The 24646-nt window shown below is 41.3% G+C and overlaps 1 long non-coding RNA gene across 4 annotated transcripts in view; it reads right to left on the bottom strand.

The window, feature by feature from the left end:
- LOC308458393 overlaps positions 1-24646 on the bottom strand; it is a 30053-nt gene that overhangs the window by 4194 nt on the left and 1213 nt on the right. Inside the window, exons 2-4 of one of the 4 annotated variants that reach the window (XR_013977342.1) lie at positions 8586-8744; positions 6973-7143; positions 680-1002 (exon numbers count right to left, since the gene is read on the bottom strand). This is a non-coding gene — a long non-coding RNA (uncharacterized lncRNA). Of the gene's footprint in view, positions 1-385; positions 1003-1558; positions 5346-6972; positions 7144-8585; positions 8745-24646 lie in introns of those variants that run through there. The other 3 variants (XR_013977343.1, XR_013977344.1, XR_013977345.1) reach the window with 3 other exon arrangements.

A 24646-nucleotide genomic window follows, 5' to 3' on the forward strand; every position in this document is an offset into this window, starting at 1 on the left:
AAATAGCAGCAAAGTTTTTCAGCGAGGCGGGGAGGAGGGAGAGAAGCAGAGCCTGCTTGCTTCTCCTCTTATATCCCTCTTCTGCATTATTAACAGCATCCTTCTCCACCCACCCCACGCGTGTTCCTTGGCCCTTGAGTGCTTTTCCTTCCCTCCCCACTTAAAACATGGTTACAAAGCATGGATCCACATGGATCCTCAGGATTTTTGCATTGGGCTACCTCAAACTCACCGTCCGATCACATGTCTGTGGCCACAGCATGAACCACAAAAATCATACATCCACTGTTTCGTTTAGAATATTTTTTTTCTTGTTTTCCTCCTCTAAAAACTATGTGCGTGTTATGGTCAGGTGCGTGTTATTGAGCGAAAAATACGGTATATAGGAAGATACACCCACACATATACCCACCCCCCACTTATATACTTGTATAATATTCATGGATACATGTGTGCGACTCTGTGTGTGAGAGAGTTATCATTTGATGTAGCAAATGATGGGGCTTGATTCCTTGTTTCTGAACCGTTTGAACTCACAATGATGGTGCAATGAGATATCTTATAATAGTTTTGCCTGCTGAATCTGTGGGAAAGAGCTGAGCCATAATATACCATTACACAGCTTTGATGTGTGGAATGTTAGACAAGTTTTGCATATCTGATTCAACATCAATGTCACCTTGATAAACGGCACTTCTGGTCTTCATCAAATAGATGTACTCAGGGGAAGTGTGTGTTTATTTTCAACAGCTTTATCAAGTACTCTTTGCTATCGTTGGGGGGGGGAGCACATCAAGGTGTTATTTTGTTCACCTCTGGCCCCATGAATCACTTTTGCCTCCTGCCATCATCATTCCAGCTACCCATAATGGTTTCTGAACAAATATTTATTTCTGATTAAGAACATACCATTTCATATTTTCAAAATGACGCCTCATTTTCACACGCTCGGACATGCTTACAGTACCTGGGTTGTGCAGGAATCTTCACACCGTGTGAAATCTTCACACACACAACACACACACAAACAAACAAACACATCACTGCACCATTCATGTATTTGAAAACCTGTTGCCACAAGTGAGTGTAAGGGAAACAGCGGAAGGAAAATGCAACAATTCCTACTTTTAAATGAAGTTGATGATAGGCACCACCCACCCTCTTGCCATGTGCATAGCTTTATCTGTGCAGGAGAGAATCCCCACGGGGAACCTAGAGATCTCTTTGTCCTTCATCAACGTTTGTTTGGGTCCATACTGTGCTGGGTACATTTCTACCCACTGAACTATTACATTAATCATGAATCTTTCCACTACTCACATAGGAGTATCAGTGACCCACTGCCCTCCAGAAATACAAGGCCCTTTTGCAGCTTCCAAAGAAGCATCACACTCCTATCTGGGCTCCTGATGCACAAACTGTGCATTGCATAGTTGGCACTGACTCGTGACAGGGCCTTCTTGGTGGGATTCCTCTTCTGTGAAATGCCCTTCCTGGTGAACTGCTTGCCCTTATTATTAACATTCAGGAGGAATTTGAAAACATCCCAGTGTTGGATGGCTGAGAGACACTGTTCCTGGCAACCTCAAAATTATCAGCTGTGTGGATATGAGACCATTTCAAAATGTTCCTAGATGTTGTTTGTTGTTGTTGTTGTTGTTGTTGTTGTTGTTTTAAGTGAATTGTTCTTCCACTATGCCATTTACCATGCTGGACTTCTTTGGGAAGCAGAATAGGGTAGAAATTTAATAACCTAAATAGAACAAATTACATGGAACTATTTATTTATGTATACCAAAGCAGCTTACATAAAATAAGCATAGCAACAGCATTCACAAAATCTGTCAACTACAATCAAAACCAGCAATAAAAATTTGACAATTAGCACAAGATCCTAAGGGGACCAGAGGCTGAAGTTAATCTACACGTGGGCTGCAGAAGTTTGGGAAAACAGCTTTTGCTCATTTTGAACAGGACCTGAAACACCAGAGGCCTCGTTTCCAGAGGGGGAGCCATGCTAGTCTGTTGCATCAAAAAAGAGCATAGAGTCTTCCTATTACTTGGAGATTGAACCAAGGCAAAGGGCTTTCAGCACATTTTATGTTGGCTTTTCCCCCTGTCATGCAGTGGCTTCACCCTTGAAGCACTAGTGATGAAGTAGACTCCACACACAAGACTTTGAAGATGACATTTTACTTGTACAATGGCAACTATTAACAAGTTGTAGCATTTATGCATATCAAGGCCAATACAATGCATTTCTCAACCCTTGAGCCCAAGAGAGAATCTTCTTGCTTCTTGCTTCCAAAACTCATTAATAGCAGTGCATAAGTTACCAGTCCATTTTGCTTGCCTTCCCTCACAAACTCCTCCGGACACAGAGTCTGCTTAAGTTTCTACTGTCTGCAAAACAGCAGTGAAACAGCCAGCCAGCCTCTAACTCCCACTCCTCCTATCTAAGAAGAGCCTGTTGCATCAGGCCAATGTCCCATTTAGGCCAGCATCCTTTTCCCACAGTTGGAAACCACATGCCTGCAGGACACCCACCTGAGAAAAAGAGAACTATCCCTTCTTGTGGTTTCCAGCAACTGGTACTCAGAAGCATCTGACTGTGGAGGCAGAACATAGCCATCATGGTTAGTATTCGTTGATAGTCTTATCCTCCATGAAATTGTTCAACTTCCCTACGGACATTGCTTCCCATGCACATTGCTGTTTAAGATAAGTCTTGCAAGTCAGCTCTGAGTCTTCTGCTCGTGACATTTCCCCCCTTTAGAATATTGCACTGAACTCCAAGGCAAAATGACGAGCTCCTGCACTGTTTAAAAGACATGCAGACATAAGCCACTCAGGGCTGCCGCACAGATCTCAAATAACCAGGCTGCTTTAGGAAGTAACAATTTCTAGCACATGTTTGGGGTTGCCCATTTTGCCAGGACTTTCTGTGACACCCATGCAGAACTCTGCAGATGCGATCAGTGCTTGGTTGCCCAATTTCTGTGCAAGCAGCACTGTGGTTTTTTCTAATCACCAGCTTCTCATCTCATCATTGGGAAATCTGGGAACTCCTCTACTGTATGAAAATGAAGCAGATAGAGCATCTGAACAGGTCAAAGAGGCAAAATGTCAGCCAGGCTTAGATGATGTTGCACAAGCATTGGGTGTCTATCGGTTTTCAGGTCACAAATATACTTACAAATGTATATTTCCCTATCACCCATTTTCTGGTCACTTTACAGCATAGTTTTGCTAACAGATGGTCAAACTGCTGTCTGATGGAAATACAGTGCTCATTTGGTAACCCCCAGCCATTTTACCTCCATATTTCCCCGACGTATCAAGTCTCAACATATAATAAATATGATTAATGAGAAAGTAAATGAAATCCCATGTATGATTTTTACCACTAAAGGATATACAAGGCTGACCCAAGACAGTTTGCTGTCTGAGGCTCAGCATGAAAGCATCTCCCCCCCCAAGTCAAGGTCCATAGTACCCAAGGCCTGTCAAGTTACTTTAACATAGCCTTCATCACTTTGGTGCTCCCAAATGTGCTCCCAAACTCTCATCAGCCCTCTAACTGATGGGAATTGTAGTCCGAAACATCCAGAGGGCACCAGGGTGGTAAAGGCTGCTTTGGTACCCAATACATGTCACAAGAGCCCAAACAATAATGTATTAAGGTCAACATTTTGCTGCTCTTTCATGACACTAAGAATCTGCTGTCTCGTTCTGCCTAATGGTAGGGCTTGGCTTGGCAATATGGAGCAAAACTTGCAAGAAAACTATGCATTCCTTTATGCCTCCACTTCCATCCCAATACATGCACCCTTGAGGAGTGTCTCTCTTTTATAGGTCCCAGCCAGAGTTTGCAGTGAGGAATTGTGGGTCTTTAGCTGCGTGTCTTGCAAATTCTCATCCTGGGGCCCAAATCCAGCAACCTGCTTAGGCACCAGGACCATTTGGACATCTCCAGAAAGCAAGGTTCAGCAAATGTCTGCCATCACAGAGCAAAAAAAGAAGAAAAGAAAACCCCTTGACGTGCCGTAAGTTGTTGGCCAAAGGACCATAGTTAATGCTCAGCCCACTTCCTAAAGAGAGGAGGGAAATATTTATCTTTTGCCCCTTGTATTTTAGAGAGCAGCCTTTGAGAGAATTCCAAGGCGGCAGAGTTCTTAATTATTATTTTAAGAGTGCAGTATCTGTATCTCAAGAGGTCTCTGTTTCCGAGAATCATCAAAGTTCTTTGCTCTTATGCAAACACAAGAAGACTTTCTTCCATAGGCAAACATTTGGGACTTTCCTCATCGCAAGAGCTGTGAGAACATGGAGCAAAGTGCCTTGAGAGATGGTGGCTTCTCTTTTGCTAGAGGTATTGCCACAGACACTGTGCAGCCATCTCTCAGAGAAGCTGTAGTTGAATCCTGCTGGTCCTGCAGGGCTGAGCAAGAGGACCAGCAAGGTCCCATTCAACCTCATGATTTTAAAACTAGCATTCCAGAAGTGCACTCTACATTTCCACTTATTATGAATGGTGAAGCATTTGCATGGAGACATTGGCCCTGGAACTCTTTCCCCATTCTGTCAACAGCAACGAATTGAGGGCAACTTCAGCTCCTGGGTCAAGTCTGCAGCAAAACTGGTTTGCATAGCAAAATAGATGCCTCACGTGAAGCTGTGCAGGTGCAGGGATGGTAATCCTCCGCCTTGCCACAGGGCTAGTCCTTCGGGTGCCTGGCTCCCCAGGTGAATGCAGCCACATGAAAAGGAGGAGAGGAACATTCCTCCTGCCCTCCCTCACCCAAGGCTAGGGCCGTTGTGCAGCTATTGGTTTCAGTGCAGCAGAACTTTCCCAGCTCTTAACTGAGCCTGGCATTAACCAAAAGGCCACACCTTTGCTGTGCAATGGTATGTAGGCTTTCGCCTCCTTCCTAGCAGTGACCTCCCTGTTCTCTTTTCTGGGAAGGTCCACTGGTGCTCTGCTGGTTAGCCATGTGCTAGAGGCAGCCTAGTTTCATAGGTTTATGGACATGCAGAGAACGTGTGTGTCCTCAGGGTAAAATAATCTATTCCAAGGCACATTCTTTTTGTGTTTGCTATAAGCATGCTAAGCATGCTAAGGACTCAGCCCTGCCCGACTCTGACTTTTTAAATTTTTAAATTTTATTTCTGGTTTATTCATTGCTCCATGCAAGTAGCTAATGCTTTATGAGCTGGGAAAGTCGCCTTCTGCACAATCAGCCGTGGGTGTTGGCGGCTCCAGAGATTGTCCATGGATGAGGGTTTCATCACTGGGCACGTTGCAGGAGCAAAGGTGTTAAGCCCAGCACCGAGTGCCCTGGAGGCTGAAAGAAGGCAAGAGACTGTCAGAATTTGCAAATGATCTAGCCTGGGTGAATTACTCAATGCAGTCTCCGTGGTTCACACCAGCTGGGAAAAAATGCAGGTGAACCAGAATTCATTGGGGCTTGCCTGCTGTCAAGTCACTCGGCCAAGAGGTAACATATAAGAGCTAGGAATGGAGAAGTCATTCGGTCTGCTTTTTGCAGTGAACCGAACCAATTTGATGGTCCCAAACCAGTGTGTGGATTGCTACTCAGCTCCTGATTAGATTACTCAGGGGTCAGCAGACTTTTTCAGCAGTCTGCTGTCGGTGATTTGGCTATCCCCACACCCCCAAGAGATTGCATGGCATGGACCAACTCCATAATGCAGAGGTGGGGAAACCAGATGTTGTTGGACTCCAACTCCCATCAGCCTTTGCTAATGTGGCCAATAGTGAGGGATGATGGGAGTTGTAGTCTAGTAACACCTCCATGTCCACAGTTTCCTTCCTTTATACATTAATGGGTGGTGGCACCTTTCCTTCTCCACCGGATTTCTTTGGGGGAACCCTTTCTATAGGGTGCCTCAATGCACTCTGTTGGAAGCCAATTGTTCAGAATGTCCAATTGTTTTCCTTGAAATGGGGTTCCATTGGGTATTCAGTGACTAATCTAAACAGCGTCCCCACCCCCCGGCAACGCAGATAATAGTGCTTGTAGCTTTTATTCATTGAAATAAGTGGAAGCGTTCTAGTTTTCCCACGATGTAATTGTACAGACGTGCCTGCACAACAATGAAATGCACATATATATTCCAAGAGAAGCATGGGACCCCCTAGTTATTAGGCTCATGAGCCATTCACACAGACCCTACTGCTTCCTCTGTGCATTGTTCAGCAAGCAAATCACACAATAGTCACAAAACAGTTGTAGAGAAAGGAGGAAAATGTAATCTAAAAGCAGATTAGCAGTAAATAGCACCACCTAAGGTATCAGCAGATTCCCTGGCCCCACACTTTCCTACTGGGGTCGCCTGCCTACACTGATGCACAGAATATGATATGATTTTATCATTTTTAAAAAGCTCACGGATGCTGTTGAATGGGTCTTGCATGTTCTCTGCTATATATCAGGGACAGCTATAGAAGGCTCTGGAGGAAGAAGTTCAACTCACCATACCAGATCCTAGCTTTGATTTGCAAAGTGCTAAGTTTTTATCGTGATTACTCTGCAGTAGGAATCTTGCTTTGGGGATTTCCTTCATGTTTGTTTCTGTAAGTCTTATTAATTCAGTGTTTCATTCATCAAAATCTGCTTTTATTTCATGTTTTATCCATTGGTAATGATTTTGCTGTGATAGGTTTGGGTGTTTTCCATCTCCCCTTCTTTCCACTCTTCCTTCCTTCCTTCCTTCCTTCCTTCCTTCCTTCCTTCCTTTTTACTAAATTCTACTGTCACTAATGGGAGGAGCTGGCTTCTGCAGCAGAAGATGCCATTTTCCTTCTCCCATAATTCTCCTGGATGTAGTGCATTCTGGGTAAAATAAAATAGAGATTGCAGCCCTCGGTGGGAGCCCCACCTCTCCTGGAATGCCATGAAACAACAGAAAGCCCTGGGAAGAAATATTCAGATTGAATGGGACTCTCACTTAGGCTTTGGCAAATCTGTCAATTTCGGTTTCTCTCAGTTTCTCCATCTTATGTTCAGTTCTTTGCATTTCCAGATCAGTCTGCAATATATAGAGAGCTGGTGAGAACTTTGAAGGGTGGTTAGATAGATCCAGTTCCCATCGCTACCCACAGTTCACTGTTCCATTCATCTGAAAAACAAATGAGCATTCCCATTTTGAACAGGTTGCCATTCTTGTGGCAAGTTTGATACCTTTGTGGAATCAGGTCACATGGTAGATTAGCTACATAGCATAAAGCAGCCTTTCTCAACCTTAGGTTCCCAGATTTTGTTGGACTACCACTCCCATCATCCCTGTCTGCTGCCCCTGCTGGCTGTGGAAGATGGGATTTGTAGTCCAACAACATCTGGGAACCCAAGGATGAGAAAGGCTGGTGTAAAGGATAGTCTCTAAACATGGGCACATGAGAAAGCGTGGGAGAGTTTATGGAGTCAGTTATGTAGTCAGAATTATGCGGCACAACATGTAATTAATCACCAGGGTTACTTAAAAAAGACAGGCACCAAGGCTGATTGCAAAAGCTGGACTCCTTCAAATGAGTGTCTGGATGCCATGCTGTGTTGAAATGAAGTCTAAACAGATAGAGCAATCTCTTGGCGAGTAAAATGGGTATATAGGGAAGTGTGCTTTTGAGCAGGGCTGGCCCACCCATGAAGCAAGGTGTACTGGCCTGGCCCAGATAAGGAAGCCTGATAGTTAACTCTTTATTGGCAAGAGAAACACAACAGCTTCTACAGTGCTCTGGATACACATACAAACACACACATGCTTCTGGCCTCTAGGCAGCTGTCCATAGGTCTGGACTCTATGGAGCAGTTGTCACAAAAGTGGGGGCCCTCTCCTCATCTGGCTCATATCCCCTCCTCTGATAGGTTGCATGCTCGCAACCTGAGACTTCTCCTGCATGCAAGTCACTGCTTCTCTTCATATGAGATAACTGGGCATGGCTACTCCAGTTTACTAAACTGATTACAAGCTATGTAATGTCATTAGCACATTCCACAGTGTTGCAAGAATGTATAGATGCAAAGGCTATACCAGGAATTAGAAGGGATCTAATTTTATTATGATTAACAACTGCTACATTGCAAGCTGTGGCTAAATCCACCACTTATTACTGATTGGATTGATAAAAACATGGGGAATTGGGGTTGTGGGAAAGATTTTGTCTGAAATTAAAGGCACATGTAACCTATTGCTTGTGAATATACTGATAGAAAAGTGGTCACCATTTATTATGTATGTCGATTCAACAAGAACAATGCAGAAAGGCTCAGCTTCCATTTTTTATTTCAGAATATTGAAGGAGAGAAGGTGCAGCATGAAGAGAAAAACCAAACAAAGAAATCATTTTGAAATCGGAATCTTTGCTTATCTCTGATTTTTCTCATTCTGTTTATATCTTGAAATGCACACTAGTTATTGTGTGGTTTGAGTGTCTGTGTGTGCATAAATACATACAGATCTAAAATAAAAATCCTGTCCAAATTGTTTTTATATGCACTGTATTGCTTTAGCCTTTTAACTGCACACCATCATGCCCAAAAAGTGAGTGTCACATGTTTACTTACCTCTGCACACATAAATCTGAAAGCAGGTGGGTACCATATGGGAGACATCCCCTGTGCGCAGTTATTGAAGGTGTTTCAGAGAGGGACTAGTAGCTGCATGGTATCACATCATATTATTTACATCATTGCCCAGCATAGGGACCTGGAGCTTTATAAAATCTGCAATCTAGAAAACTAAAATGAGAGAGAGGGTAATATCCAACATGAGCCATACTCTATGGACATCCTCTGATTGTGACTAACATTGGATGTAACCCATAGAACAGGAACACAGCCATTTTGAACATAAACATCAAGGCTTTTTAGAAACGCTTTACTGAAAGTAAGTCCTTCTGCAGTCAACAAGACTTACTTTACAGTAGGCATACCTAGGGTTGCATTGTAAAGGGAGTTCTGGGCATTTGTTGAAAAATTCAGCCCCTTCAAAAGGGAATTTTCGTCTTGATACTTGAACACCACCAAAACTCATTACAGCACTGCTTCAAATGCTTAGTTTCCCAAGAAACAAGGAATGCAGATATCTTAATGCACTGGAAGCTTTAGCTCTTTGTGCCACTACCTTCCCATTCACATTCAGAAACATCTTCTTTATGGTGTTGGAGAACGTTTCATTTTTGGGATTGTGCATGTCCATATAATTGTGCATTTCAACACACCACCATAATTATTACCATAGATTATAGGGAGGAACAAGTCTGAGATCTGACCAATTTTTAATAAGATGTATTAAATGCAACCTTGAATAGTTCACATACTGTTGCTGGTTCTGCCTTCGGTGCTTTGATTGTTAGCAAATGTTTAATTCTCACTTCATTTTCTGCCTTAATCTTCAGAGTTACAGCAGAAAGGGTAAACAACACACACTTTGCTGTCTCTGCACTCCTGGGACAAATTTTCACAGGTTGCAATTATGCTAAAATAAGCCAGGGGAAGGGTGACTACATTCTCAACTTGCACAAATCACCATAGACCTGGAGTCCAGATTTCCTCTGTTAAAAAAAAGTCATGAATATTTGAGTCCATAGCAAGTCTTGAACTGGTGACCTAAAGGATGTCAGGCAAGGTTTAAGCATGTGCTCTGCCACTCAGCAATACCCTAAGGACGGAACATCAGGGGACCATTTGATAAAGCTTCCTTCCACCAATTGGCTAGAGTGGGTCAGGTGACACTCTCTATCCTCTTTAAAGGCTCCCAAGTCAGACTTGCTCACTCGTCTATGTAGCTACGACATCTGCTCCTGCCTTCAGCCTTTGATTTTCCCTACCTCTGCTTTTGTCTCACCTGACCCTCGCTAGGAGCCAGGTTTTACATTAAACAATATCTCTCAAACTTAGATCTCAGGATTTTGTTGGACTACAACTCCCAGGCCCTGCTAGCTAGGGATGATGGGAGTTGTAGTCTAACAACAGAGGGAGACCCAAGTTTGAGAAACACTGCACTAAGGCATCAGCCAAAATAAACAAGCTAATGTTTTCTTACCAAATACATGTGTGCCTCTTTAACTTTGCTCATTCATCAAGATCATTGTTTGGCTCCTGATCACATGCAGTAACCTATATGGCATAGCCTACAAGTAAAGCTGAGACTATTATGGCACTATGGCCAGAGGCTGTACTTGCTTAATTGAGATTGAAAACCAGCCATACCACCTCCTATTCTCAGGAAAACAGGGACTGCACTTGCTTCTGATGCTTGGATGCTAACCTGTTTAGCAATGGACAAGTTTGTCAGTTTCAATTTCTTCTGCTTTTCATTTTTCCAATCTTAAGTTCAGTTTTCTGATTTGTTGACAATTTATTTAACAAAAGTCAGTGCAACCATTTTATCTGCATTTTCATACAACTTTTCAGACACCTTTCCCTCCCTCCCTCCCTCCAAATTTGCCTAACATGCACATTTTTGCAAGCAATTTCCCCCAATACAATGCATGACGTTTGTATATTATTTTCACTACTGTATGCATTTTTAAGCACACTTTCCCCTTATATATATCTTTGTATACTCTTCTGGGTTGGTGAACTGCATCACAAAATTTGAAATAGTACAAATTTTGGAGGATAACTATGATTTGGTTTGTGTTCAGGAAGTACAAATTAGGTAAATCCATATTAAAATGCAAGCTGAACAAATTTCTCCCCACCCTTACCATCCCTAATCCTGTTGACCTCTTTTAACGTTATGGTTACTATTGCATACTATGTCTCAGCTAGTCCTATTCTCTATGTAGCTTTTTCTCTGAAACATTTTTCTCAAGGAAGTCTGTTCTTATCAGCTTGATATGTGATATGCTCTTGATCTAGGAGCTGCATGTTAAAATGACTGATGGAACAGGATCAACAGGGAAATGGCTTTGGAGCTTGTGCTGTCCACAGCTCACATTTCCCTGGGATCTTTTGTTCTTCCCAAACTGGCGTGCTTCCTTGCAGAGGGTTCCTCTTTGCAAGAATGCCAAAGACAGAACTGAATTAATGAATTCTGGTCCTTTCCAGCTCTGTGGTTGCTCTAATCAACCAGCCAGAGATGCTTTAAGCAACATCTGGACAGGTAAAAGCTAAAATTCATGGTCAAAGTGATATTTATAAGAGGAAAGGAATAAAGACCGGTTGTCAAATTTTGCTGGTGCTTTTAATCTTCACAAGATACATCTACTCTTAAAAAAGCTGGTTCACACAACTGAGGTACTGGAGCCTGATAAACGTACTGGGCATTCTGATGCTCAGGCATGTGCTGTGAGCATCAACATATAATTAGTTGCTATGCACTGATTCAAATTGATTTGACACAGAACAGGCCCAGTTAAACATTCATTGGCCCTTACCTAAGAAATGTGAGCTGCAGATGTCCATCACATGTGTGTAGCAATTTTCAAAGTGGTGAGACCAGTAAAATAGATTTCATGGGATTAGCTGGATCAAGATTACAAGTTTCAACCTTTCAATAATTTTCATCTGCTGAATTATGCTCTGTTAATATAATAGGACACCAAAGGGAAGTCCCCAAACCCTTTCTCATCTTCTCTTTTCATTTATTCCTCTTTTTCCTTCTCTCATTTGACTCAAGGCCAAAATAGATGTGATGTCATTGGCCTATCTGTGTCTGTCCATCCTAGAACTGGACCATAATCGTGTGAAGGAGGGCAATAGGAACAAGTGCACTAGCTCTGCCCCCTTTTAGTCACCATCATCATTGCCCTCCATGAGTTGGAGGCAGGGGGCCCAAATAAAATATTGGGGGGGGGGCAGGTAAGTCCCACCCCAATAATCAATCACAAGGCACACACACTATTTGAATGGTTATGCCCATCAACTTGGGAGCAGCAGCCTCCTCAAATATTTTATGGGGGGCTGAAGGGGCCTCAGCCCCTAGGAGTTGGCTGCTCATGGTTGGAGGGCAACTTTGTGAAGCAGGGAGCCTCCTGTGCTTCTGGTGGCTCTCTGCACATCTGAGAACCCTGCAGAAGTTCATAATGCTTCACAGTTGCCCTCCAACTTGTGGAGGGCAATGTGAATGCAATGGAGAACAGAGCTCATCTCTACTGACCCCCCCCCCACCAATGTGATTACTATGAACAGTCCCAGAGTGCCTGAAGACAACTAATGAATCGAGATATTCTTAAAGGACAGACTTCCAGAAATACATTCCAAAGATTTCTCAAAAGGTCGAGACAATTTAAACCTCTCCCTTCACACGGAACAAGAAAGATCTACCTCACTTCATTGGGGATTTGAAGACACCTGGAGGTCCACGTGCTGTTTGACTGGAGATTTTAGTGTTAATAATTATCTGTGCTTGCTCAATGAATGCAATAAGTTATTCCTAGTCTTCTCTGCGTCAGCACAAAATAAAGCTCCTGGAGATGACATGTGGATGGTAATTTACTCTACATCTTCCCATGGCCTATTTTCATTGTGTATAATGCAATTCATATTTTTCTATAATTTTACTCTTCGCAGGCAGGAAATGCTATTTCTAAAATAAAAACAACTACACATAGCAACTTGTCTCCGAAGGTTTCTGTATTTCAGAGGTGGTCATGCTGCAGTTTTTCTCTAAATAAGCTATATGTGTTACATAGCAGCAGCAGTGGCCATGGGGGTGGGGGTGGGGCAGAGCTGCGCTCCTGAAATTAGTGTCACTGAAGCCCTGCCTCATCTTAGTAAGCTGCAATGAATCGAGTGTCAGGAGGGTACCTTGGCAACTCTGCCCCACCACCACAGCCACTACAGTGTATGAGAGAGAAGCTAAACATATGTGGAGACGAGAGGTGCCTTTGCCTCTTCACATAGAATCTTAGAATTACTTTGTCCAGTTCTGGGCACCACAATTTAAGAAGGATGCTGACAAGTTGGAACGTGTGCAAAGGAGGGCACCCAAGATGATCAAGGGTCTGGAAACCAAGCCTTATTAAGGATGCTTGAAGGTGCTGAGTATGTTTAGCTTGGAAGAGAGGAGATATGATAGCCATCTTCAAATATCTCAAAGGCTTTCACGTGGAAGATGGAGCAAGCTTGTTTTCTCCTGCTCTGGTGTGTGTGTAGGACTTGAACCAATGGTTTCAAGTTATGGAGATTATGACTAAACATCAGGAAAAACCTTCTGACAGTAAGAGCTGCATGACTGTGAAACGGACTCCCTCAGGAGGTTGTGGACTCTCATTTAGTTGAGATTCCTGCATTGCCCTGGGTTGGACTAGATACAGTATCTGCCCTGTTCACATATAAAATGTATGTGTGTTTGTGTAGGCTAAAACTTAAATTAAAAGGAAGATGCAGGGCAGAGAAGATAAACATTGCCCCTCTCTCCATCTCATCTCAACTAACTCCATTATTTTCGGTCATTTGCTTTAGCCTGGTTCATTTCCGGTGTCAGATCTAGGCTGAAGAAAAGTACCTGCAACCACTGTGAATTAAAGCATTTATGATATTAGTATGTTGAAAATGGCTGTTCTTGGTTGGAGTGATTGGTGCTCTTCCTGCCTGCCTGATTCCTATACTTTCTATGGTCTTTCACGTGTCTCTGACTGGCAATTCCTTTTGCAGATCTTCTCTGCTGCCAATACAGCACCGTCGCCCCATTCAAGAACTGTAGTTAATTAATCATATGCCTTTTAATTGATTGACTGGATAATTATGCAAGTAAATCAATGTATACAGTATTTGCATGTGAGAATAAGAAAACATATCCTAAAGAGGAAAAAGGAGCAAATTTTATTTGGGTGGAATCCAAAGAATTAGGGGAAGGGATATTGCATGCAAAAATTTATATTGCATGAGAAATGTTCCAGGTTCAGTACTTGACATCTCCACGTAGGGCTGGGAATGTCTTCTATCCAACACCCTGCAGAGAAACAGCCCATTACTGTAGATAATACTGGGCTAGAGGGACCAGTGACTTGACCCAGAATAAGGCAGCTTCCTATCTGTCTTGGGCAGAAGCTTGTGGGAGGAGTGCAGTGGTACATCACATACCTGTGATGTCATGCACATGACACATGTCACGCATGTGCCATCAGGAAGAGGTGCATCATCAGGAGGAGGCCTTGCTTAGTGCTGCACAGATTCTATGGCTGCAGCTGCTCCTCTCTCATGCTCAGGAGGACCCTGCCTTCGATGCTGCACTGCACTCGGCTTGGTGGTCCAGCTGCCTCACCCCCTCAGTATTGGGGGGGGGGCTGAGCCCCCTGCTAAGGAATATTGAGGGGGCTGGTAACACCTCTGCCCCCTAGAGCTGGTGTGCTTGCTTCCTATGCTATCCAGTTGATGCCTTTGTCATTAAGAAAGGGATTTTGATTGAGTGGAAGCATCTTCTAACAGAAGAGGAGGGAAGGGGCAATTTATAAACTAATGACCTCATCTCTAAGCGGTGTTACAAAAGATAAAATCAGTTGAAATTAAGCCTAAAATCAGAAACACTTATTTTTTTTTTTTTGCAAGTAAATTTTTATTCAGAATTTGTACAAAAAAAAAAGAAAAAAGAACTAACAGATACAAAAATAAACATTTTAACATAAATTATTCATCCTATTTTCATACTATACAAAAAGAAAACATACAATCATACAAAAAATAATAATATAACCATTAGGCTCTCCTTAGCCTTTGACTTCCCTTCACCCTTTTGGTAAGTATCAAATAAATCTCGGATTGCGTAGTTAGTTTATTAAAGTTTATAGTTATTAGCTGATAAAGTTTTTCTAATACCGCCAGTTCCTCCTATATATCCGTTCCAATATATTTCCAAAATTTACTCCAATTTTTTTGAAATTTCTGGTCGTTTTGGTCTCGTATTCTGCCTGTTAATCTATCTAGCTCGGCATAGTTGATCATTTTGACCTGCCAGTCACTTATGTTAGGAATAGTTTCTATTTTCCAGTTTTGTGCCAGCATAATTCTTGCGGCTGTGGTGGCATAGAGAAATATTTTTTTATCTTCATTTTTTATTTCCTTACCCATTATTCCCAGCAAAAAGGCCTCAGGTCTCTTGGGAAAAGTATATTTAAAAACTTTTTTAAGTTCATTATAAATTGCTTCCCAAAAAACCTTCACCTTGTTGCATTGCCACCACATATGGTAGAGGTCTCCCTCCACTTCACCACATTTCCAGCATGTCTTATTTTCTGATCTATAGATTTTAGCCAATTTTGCCGGCGTAAGATACCATCTATAGAGCATTTTCCAGACATTTTCTCTCAAACTCGTACAGGCCGTAAATTTAATATCTCTATTCCACAATTTCAACCACTTTTCAAACTCGATGTTATAACCGAAGTCAATTGCCCATTTAATCATTGCCTCTTTGACTTCCTCGTCTTTTGTATGCCATTCCAGTAATATGTCATATAATTTAGACAATGTTTTGTTTTTACCTTCTATTATTTCTATATTAAATTTTGATTTCTTGTCCTCAAAGCCCATTTTTCTTTTATCTTGTTTTAACATATCATTCACCTGATGATATTGTAGCCAACCGGTGAATTGATCCTTTATTTCCTCATACGGTTTAAGTTTAAGCCCTTGTTCTGATTTTCTTACCAAATCTTCGTAGGTGGCTGTCTTCCCTTCCATGTTGTTTTTTTTTATTGTTAAGACCTCTACTGGTGAAATCCACCATGGTGTTTTTCTTTCGAGAAGGTTCTTATTTCTTTCCCAGACCTGATATATTGGTCCCCTGAAAATGTGGTTTAAGAAAGCCCTGTGGACTTTCACCTTCTCGTACCAGAGATATGCGTGCCACCCATACCGATTATTGAAACCTTCTAAATCCAGTAGGTCTCTGTTCTCCAATTTTATCCAATCTTTTAGCCAAAGTAGGCACGCTGCTTCATAATATAGGCTCAGATCTGGGAGAGCAAAACCTCCTCTTTCCTTTTTATCAGTTAGTATTTTCAGTTTAATCCTTGGTCTTTTCCCCTGCCAGATGAATTTCATCAGGGTTCTCTGCCATTCTTTACATTGTTTTAAACCTTTAATAACTGGAAGAGTTTGAAATAAAAACAACATCCTCGGCAAAACGTTCATTTTAACCACTGCTATCTTCCCTAAAAAGGAAAATTTCATCCTCCCCCATATTTCCAGATCTTTCTTTATTTTTTTCCATGTAACTTCATAATTATCTTTATATAGGTTTATGTTTTTTGCCGTGATCCACACTCCCAAATATTTCACTTTTTTCACCACCTTGATTTCCACTTTTTGTTCTAAATCTTTCGTTTCTTCCTTAGTTAGATTTTTAACCAGCATTTTAGTTTTATTCTTGTTTACCTTAAAACCTGCCACCTCTCCAAATTCCTCAATTTTTTGTAATGCTTCTTTTACACTATCTTGTGGATCTTCCAAAGTCAGAACAATATCGTCGGCAAAGGCTTTAATTTTGAATTCCTTCTTTCCTACTCTAATTCCTTTCACTTCTGTTGCCTCCCTCAGTCTCTTATTAAGTACTTCCAAAATTACAATAAATAATAAGGGGGACAGGGGGCAACCTTGTCTGGTCCCTTTATAAATGTTAAAATATTCTGTTGTATTATTATTTATCACCAGCTTTGCTTTCTGTTCTTTGTATATTGCTTCTATGCCTCTTCTAAATTTTTCGCCAATTCCCATCCTTTCCAAAACCTTCTTTAGGAAGTTCCAGGAAACATTGTCAAATGCCTTTTCGGCGTCTATGAAAACCAGTGCGGCTTTTCTGTCTATTTTCATGTCCAGGTATTCAATAATGTCAATCAAATTCCTTACATTATCCCGTAATTGTCTCCCTGGGAGAAATCCTGTTTGATCACCATGAATTTTATTAATCAAGACCTTCTTTAATCTTTCCGCCATTATGTCTGCAAATAGCTTATAATCATTATTTAATAATGAGATTGGCCTATAGTTCTTTACTTCCATAGTGTCCACCTCTTTTTTAGGGATCAATATAACATAGGCTTCCTTCCAGGTATTAGGTATCTTTCCTTCTCTCAATATATTGTTCATAACCTCTCCCAGCACTGGTGATATTTGGTTAATTAATATTTTATAATATTTGGCCGGAAGGCCGTCCGGTCCCGGCGCCTTCTCAGTTTTCATCTTTTTAATAGCCTTTTTTATCTCTTCCTGTGTTATTTTCTCCTCTAGTGCTGCTCTTTCATCTTCTACAATTTGTTCCAGATGGTGTTTTTGCAGAAATTGATCTATTTCTTGTTCTGTTTCCTCTCCTCTTTTGTACAAATCCTTATAATATCTTTGGAATATTCTTTTTATTTCTTTTGGTTCTTCCATAATCATATCTCCTTCTTTTATTTTACTGATCGTACTCAACTTCTTCCTTTCTCTCAACTGCCACGCTAGATATTTCCCTATCTTATTTGCGGACTCAAAGTTCTTTTGATTCATCCTCTTAATTTTCCACTCTATCTCTTGGTTAATTATTGTAGCAAATTTAGCTTGTAGTATTTTTAAGTTCTGTTTTAAACTTTCTTCACTAGGGTTAACAGTTAATTTTCTTTCATTTTCCATAATCTGTGTTAAAATCTGCTCTTTCTTTTTTTCTTTTTCTTTTCTTAATTGGGTATTTTTCTGAATCAAAAAACCCCTCATGACCGCTTTTCCTGCGTCCCACACCATCTCTATGGAAGTTTCTCCATTTAAATTCCACCTAAAGTATTCTTCAATTGTTTCTATAGCCTTATTTACTATCCTTTGATCATTAAATAAATATTCATTCATTCTCCATCTGGCTGTTTTAACCTCTCTACCTTTTAACTCCATGGAAACCGCACTATGATCAGATAAAGTTCGGGGCCAAATTTCAGACTTAATTAAATTCTGTACCAATTCCCTCGAGACCCAAATACTGTCTATCCTCCCCCAGCTCTGATTCGGATTTGAAAAAAAAGTGAATTGTTTTGCAGTAGGGTTTTTAAACCTCCAGACATCCGTCAATCCCAAATTATTTACCATGTCGAAGAAAGATCGTGGTAGTTTACCTTCTTTCCCATCTTGTCTTTTTGTTAATCTATCCATATTCGGCGTCACCACCCCATTAAAATCTCCCATCAATATCATTTTCTGGTCCATCCATTCCATTAGTATATTATCTAATTCCAAAAAGAAAGCTGATTTTTTCTCATTCGGGGCGTATATTCCAACCACAACTATTTTTTCTCCATGAAACACCATCTGTACCACCACTATTCTCCCATGTTCATCTTTGTACAGTAATTGCGGGTCATATTTTTCCTTTATATAAATTACTACCCCTCTTTTCTTAACCTTGTCGGAGGTCACAAAGTCCAATCCCAATCTCTTATTACTTAATACTCTCTTGTGTTTTCCTATAACATGCGTTTCTTGAAGACAAATTAAATCCCAATTCTTTTTCAACAATACATGTGCAATCTGATTCCTCTTATTTTTATTATTCAAACCGTTCACATTCCAGCTTATTGTTTTTAAAGCCATCTATTAAACTATTCTAGCTAATTTAACTAGATTAAATAGAGACTACTGTTCCTTGCTTTCCTCCTCTTGTTCTTCTCCTTCTCCTGTTAAGCTCTCCTCTTTTTCTTCTTCTTCACTCCCTTCACCCTCCTCGTCTCTCTGTCGTTCCTCCCTTTCCACCTCCCCTTCAACTTTTCCCAGGTCCTTCTCGTATCTCCTCGCAAATTTTTGGAGTTCAATACTGGTGCTTAATTTAAACCTTTTTTCCTTAAAGTAGAATGAAACGCCTTCGGGAAACTCCCATCTATACAATATCCCATTCTTCTTCAATTGGTTTGTTAATTTTTTGTATGGCTCTCTCCTTCGAAGAAATCTCGAAGGAATTTCTCTAAAGATAATAATTGGGCTTCCTCCAATATATAACCTTTTTATGTGGTTCTGTTGCAGTATTTCATTTCTTATTTCCAAAGTGTTGAACATGACAATTACATCACCTGGCAGCTTTTTCTTTCTGGCTCTGTCTAATTTTGGTCTTATTCGAAAAATATTTACTAAATGACAGTTTATCTCCTCCTCGCTCTTATTTAACCAAGTTGCCAGCTCTTTTATCATTTTAGATCTAATATTCTCATTTGGGGTCTCTGGTACACCCCTCAGTTTTAGGTTGGTTTGATTTTGCCTCATTTGCGTCATAGCCATATTGTCCAACAACTCTTCCTGCACTCTTTCTATCTCTTTAACTTCTACTCTAATTCTATCCACCTCCTTCTTACTAATTTTCGTATCTTTTTGCACCTTTTTCATTGAATCTTCCAAAACCTTAGTTTTTACTGATAAATCTTTAACCTTTCCTGTCAATTCCCCCACCACTCCCTCCAATTTCTTATCCAAAGTGTCCTGTACCTCAAGTAATTTTCTCTCAATATATTGTTCATTATTTTTGAACTCTTTCCTTATTTCGGCCATCAGACTGCTATAGTCTTTAATTTCTTTACTTTCCTTAGCATCCTCTTGCCTCGACGACCTCCTTTCCGCTGGTGTTGCCACGCCTTTTTTTGCACCGTTTGTCATTTTGTAGGTTTGAAAGGTCTTGGGGTCCACCACACTAATGTTATTCAAAAAGGGATGAGGCACAGGATCACCGATAGTCTCTGATGGGTTAATAGGTTACCGGGTCTGGCGTTGGGGTATAATAGCAGATATTAGTCATCACACATCAGGCTATACACAAAGTTTTACAATCTTTACCTTTTACAGTCTTTGTCCTCTTAGAGGGTGGTATTATAGAGGTCTGGCGTCACCAAAAATTTTCCTTTACTGGAGACTTGGAGGTTCTTCAGGAAGTGTTCTTTATGCTGGTTTAACTTCTCCTAATTGGCTTTTGGCGCATGTCCCTTTAAATCTCAGATACATGCAGAGGCGTAGTAGATCAAGGACAAGATGAAATGGCGGGTAACAAAGCCAAGTTAAGTCTCGAAATGGCTTCCTCCTCCCTTTTTTATACCCATAGGGAAGTCACTAACATAACACCAGCATTAAGGTCTGGGGAAGACCCAGGCTTTCTTCCACCCACTTCAAACAAAAAAGTTGATGTTAACAATAACGTCCTCAAAAAACCTGTCAGTTAAAGCATCAACCAAATGCCCCAGAAACCTCATTTCCTCCTCTCAAACCCGATAAAGAGTCTCTCAATCAGAAAAAAAGAAAACTCAGTATTACCTTGCTTCCAACTCTTTGTACTTTGTACTTTGTAAAATGTACTTTATTACCGAGGATATTCCTTCCCCTCGCTAGCGGTTACTTTCTTGCTCTTTCATTCACGTCTGCCAGCTTTTCGCTTTACTCCTTTATCATTCTTACCGCCAGTAGTGAATTCCTCCTTCTTTTGTCTTTAATTACTTCTCCGCTGGGTACTTCATTCAACATTCCTTTTGCTTTTACTTTGATTGTTTTCCAGTGTTCTCCCTCCTCTGCTTTCATCAAAGCTTTAGAACTATTTCCCAGCTTTTCCTCTGTTGTCGGAGGTCCGCCGCTTTCACTCGGAGCCTGAGGCTTCACAGCATGGAGTCTGATATTTCCCCTTCTCGCTGCGGCTCCAGCCTTGTTAAACGCCGGCAACACAGGCGAGCACACGCAGCCTTGCTGGGTATTATGGCCAACAGGATATTCCACCTGTGGTTTAGGGGTTCACGGAGCCTTCGTGACCCCTCTAAGACCCCCACGCTGTTCGAGGCTCCTCAGACGAGGTGCCTCGCGCTCCTTCCCGTGGCCGCGGCGTCCCGGAAGCTCCAGAAACACTTATTTTAAATGCTTGCTGATTTTTATATTTTTTTTTTAAAAAAGAAGTCTTCACCCAAGGCCTGAAGTTCAACAGGACTGTCTGATTTCAGCTGGCAGGGAGTTCCATAGAATTGTAGTCATGTCTTTTCATTGTATCTAGAAATCTAGAAATGTTCCATTCATTTCTAGATCAATGTAGACAACATTTCTGAGAAAGTTATTGAAAGAACAACCCCCATATATCCTGAAAACAGACAACACTTTTCACAGTTGATGTAAATGATAAGGAAAAGAAATGGGGAACCTTTTTGGTGCAGCCCCACTTCCTACACAGAAAGAGAGGCCTCCATCAGATCACATAGCTACAACATACCTGTTGTGTAGGAATTATGATTACTGCGCCATTTTGTGATGAGGATATAACATTGCCAATGGCCCTTGAGCAAAGGCGGAGTTGCCAGTCAAAGGAAAATGAGTCTGTGAACATTTCTCTCTCTCAAACAAATTGAAGTTGATCCAAGAAGGTGTGTTGTGAGAAAGCTAAAGAGGAGGGAGGAATTCTTATGCCTCCGAGCCATGGCAGAGACATGACAGGGATGGGATGCAAAACGCAGCTTGAAATATTTAATAACATCCCTATTGACAAACAGGAAAAGCAGCTTCCTGCTTTGAAATAAAGGTCACAAGTTGTTCACACGGGAGATTAAACAGTAACACAAAAGGCCTGGATAAATTGCAAAAAAGTAAAAAAACCAGAGTAATCTTCTACTGGAGGGTTGCAACAGAAGCATGGGGTGATCATTGGGGTGTGCATTGGTTCTGTGTGCGAGACAAGGGGCGATTTGGTGATGTTTTGGTGAGCATTCAAAGATGGAATTGAGAATTCCAAGATGGAATGCTGCTGTCAACAAGGAATCTCAAGCCAAACCAGAGACCCTCTAAAATCTTGAATTGCTCTGTGGACTCAGCTGAGCCCCAAATGCTGCATTTTGGGACCACCAACCAGATGTTCGTAGAAAGCCCATAAGCAGGACACAAGTACAACAGCACTCTCCGCACTAGAGATTTCCAGCAACTGGTATTCAGAAGCATATTGCCTCTGACGCTGGAGGTATTCTTGTAATTCTTGGCCTGACCTCTGACTTGCTCCCCAGTCCTGCCCTTTGGTTCATCCTCACGACCTCTGGACTTCTTGACTAAATCCCTGTAATAAATAACATAACTACTAAGAAATAAAGTGTGGTGGAGTGGTTAGAGTGTCACACTAGGATCTGGGAGACCTGGATTCGAATCCCGCTCAACCATGAAGCTCACTGGGCGACCTTGGGCCAGTCACTTTCTTTCAGCCTAAACTATCTCACAGGGTAAGAAGACGGGAAGCACCACCTCTGCCATTTTGAGTCCCTTGAAGGAAATACGAGATTTAAATGCAATCTAAAATAAAATAATAAAATAAAATAAAGTAATTCCATAGCATGTCAATCGCAGCATTAGGGATGAGGGAGAAACTTGCTTCAGTTCACGTTGGAAGGAGAATCTACTGAATTCTTGCTTTCCGAAACAATACACAAACCAAAACACAGCCATCCTTTGAAAATTCCCCAAATTTTGCAATGCAGATCTCCAACCAAGTAATATGTACAAAAAATGCATATACCAGGGTAAAGTGTGCATAAAGGCATATATTAGTGAAAATAACATCTGAAATCCATTATAATATGGAAGGTTACTATGCAAAAATGTGCACCATAGGCAAAATTGCACACAGTCATGTGTATATTAGAAGAACTGCACTGATTAATTTTCAGGATGATTTTTTTAAAAATCACAAACTGATATGGAAATGTGGAGAACTCAGCGTAAGTATGGGAAAATGAGAAACTGAGAGAAACTGAAATTGACAGATGCTCCCATCCCTACTCGGTGTGCAATTTCACCCTACAAAGCTAAAGATGTTGCAAAATTTCCCAGAGCAGACGGAATGGAATGTCCCACTAATCAAACTTCTGGATTGGGTTGCCAACTGACCAGGAAAACAGGCATGGTCTGTTCCTGTGTCTTTAACAGCTTGTTCTACAGAAATAAGCTGGTGAAATCTTTCACATTGTGGAGACAAATGTTCTCACTTCTTAAAGGCACAAGAGCCTTGTAAATCAGCGATGACCCTACTTCTCAAATCCAAGATGACTGCAGATTTCATGTTCGGGAGCAGCATGCTAGAAGGAGAGATCTAAGAGTTTTTAGATCTGCAGCAGAAGATGTGACTTGACCTTGAACCCGTTAATTTAGGGCAAGTTCAGGCATATCTGATCTATGAACTCCAAGACAGGAGAACAAAAGTGGATGACAATTTAATCTGATCTGATAGCTGATTGATTATCATGGAGAAAGCCTTCACATTGCATGGAATAAATGCATTTGAATGGTTCAGTGGATGGGTGGTGAAATTTTCTTGGAGTAAAATTGACATGTGATGTGTGAATCTGCCAGATGTAAGTATGAAGTAATCAGCTTTTACTGGATTGTTTTTGTAACTTTCACAACTATTCCCAGAAGTCATTCTATCAAATATTTGCATTTCTCCCAATCTGTTTGGTAAATAATGTCTGAAAAGGAAATTGATTTAAAAAGTATTATGTTTTCAGTTGTTGTTGTTGTTCTTTTAATGTATCAGTCAACCTTTTATCATGTATTCTGTATTGACATTGTCTTTTGTTAATTATGTTTTTCAGTGCTGCCTGCTCAAGTGCAATTTTTAAAACCTGCATTTCCTCTTGTGCAAGATTTAAATGTATGTTTGAATAATAATTGCTAATGAAAGTGACATCTTCTTTGGTAACCACTGTTGAAAGAAACAGTAGCAAGTAACATTTATTTATTGAATGGTATATAGCCAGCGTTTCCATTTCAGATAGGACCCACAAGGTGGCTGTCAACCAAATACAGCAAGAGAAACTCTAACACATTAAAAAAACCACCTTAAATAATGCCAGAAACTAGTAGAATATTTAAATCAGAAAAAACAAACCTCCATCCATTTCACACTATTTCAATTAGTGCCCCTTTCAAATGCCCATGCAAACAGCACTGTTTTAACTTGCAGGCAGAAAGGCCATCAGTTTCACAGTCTGGGTGCCATCACCGAGAAGGCCCTGCATAGCGTACTTTACCTATCATACCTTAGATGGCAAGGGGACAGTAAACATGGCCTCTCCTAGCAATGATAGGGTATAGGCATGGTTATATGGAGGTGACAGCCCTTTATATATCTATCTCTCAAACTGCTACAACCCATGAAGCCAAATTCAGGCTTCGATTTAGGGATGCATGAGAGGGGGTAGGTGCCCTGGGTACAGGGTAGGGGATTGGAAAACTGCATCCTGCTTTGATGGTGCAGCAGGACAAACCACACTGCAAGGTCCATTGCCAGCCCTAAATCTGGTGCTTTGAAGCTCTGAGCATAGGGCTGGCAGATCTCTCATTTCCCCTGTCCCGCCATTGACAGGGAGGGGAGGAACAAGGGTGGAGTTTGCAAATGACAGCAGCAAGCAGAGCTTCTCCAGTTTGCCTCCCTTGTTTGCAAAACATGGATTTGTTCCTCTCCTCGCCACAGCTTGATGAGATAGGAGGAAAAGCAAGCAAAGGCAGTCCTCACTTGCTGCTGTAGCTTGCAAATGCCCAAACCAAGCAGGACCACTCTCTTTGGGACCATGGAGGCTGCCTTAAAGTGCTTTTCAAAAGCTCTGCTTGAAGCAGCTTTTGCGAGTCTCTTCTCCCCTACCCTGCTGTTGCCCACCTGCAGGAGAAGCATGTGAGCTGCTTCAAACCGTGCTCTCGAGCAGGATTTAATAGCTGCTCATCTG

Source organism: Podarcis pityusensis (assembly GCF_964106645.2).
Source record: "Podarcis pityusensis genome assembly, chromosome: 11".
Taxonomy (NCBI): domain Eukaryota; kingdom Metazoa; phylum Chordata; class Lepidosauria; order Squamata; family Lacertidae; genus Podarcis; species Podarcis pityusensis.